The sequence below is a fragment of the Myotis davidii genome, unplaced genomic scaffold (genome assembly GCF_000327345.1).
Source record: "Myotis davidii unplaced genomic scaffold, ASM32734v1 scaffold326, whole genome shotgun sequence".
NCBI classification, from domain to species: domain Eukaryota; kingdom Metazoa; phylum Chordata; class Mammalia; order Chiroptera; family Vespertilionidae; genus Myotis; species Myotis davidii.
The window spans coordinates 335,150-335,832 of record NW_006296626.1 but is presented as its reverse complement, the minus strand read 5'-3'; positions in this window follow the sequence as shown (position 1 = coordinate 335,832).

Here is a 683-nt window from a genome sequence, read left to right as displayed (position 1 = left end):
ACAGCTGCCTCCTGCACATCTCCCACTGGGAATGCGCCCACAACCCAGGCACATGCCCCCGACCGGAACGGAACCCCGGGACCCCTCAGTCCGCAGGCCGACGCTCCATCCACTGAGCCAAACCGGTCTCGGCGAGAATGTTCTTAATGCCACTTTAAACGGGTCACCATGGTAAATGTTATGTAATATGTATTTCCCGACCAGGCGTAGACACCTGGAGGGGACTCCCGGATCAGCTCTGTCCCAGGAGTTTGCTGGGAGGGTGGTGAAGGAGGGCGGTCCTTGGAGAGGCCACTGGTGTAGAGCATGGGCTCAAGCGGGGCTCCTTAAGCGGAAAGAGATATTCGCGCATTTGGATGTGGGGGTGAAGGCTGCAGAGTCAGGCTTGACAACAGCGAGGCAGGAGGCCGAGCGCCCTCGGAGGGGACACGGGGAGGCGGTGGACGCCCGGATCCTCGCTCAGGCTTGCCTGTTCCTCCATTCAGTGTGCTTACTGAGCGCGCACTGCCCTCTCCCCAGCAAGCATGGAGCTCAGCGCTTTCAGTAGCAGGATCTGGGATCGGAGTCAGTCGCTACAAGGTCCCTAGGGATCCAACGTGGCCAGGTAGCCCCTGACACCCCCAGACCCGCCTTCCCCCCAGCGCGGAGTCCCGGCGCCGGACCCCACCCGCGCGCTCTTGGCT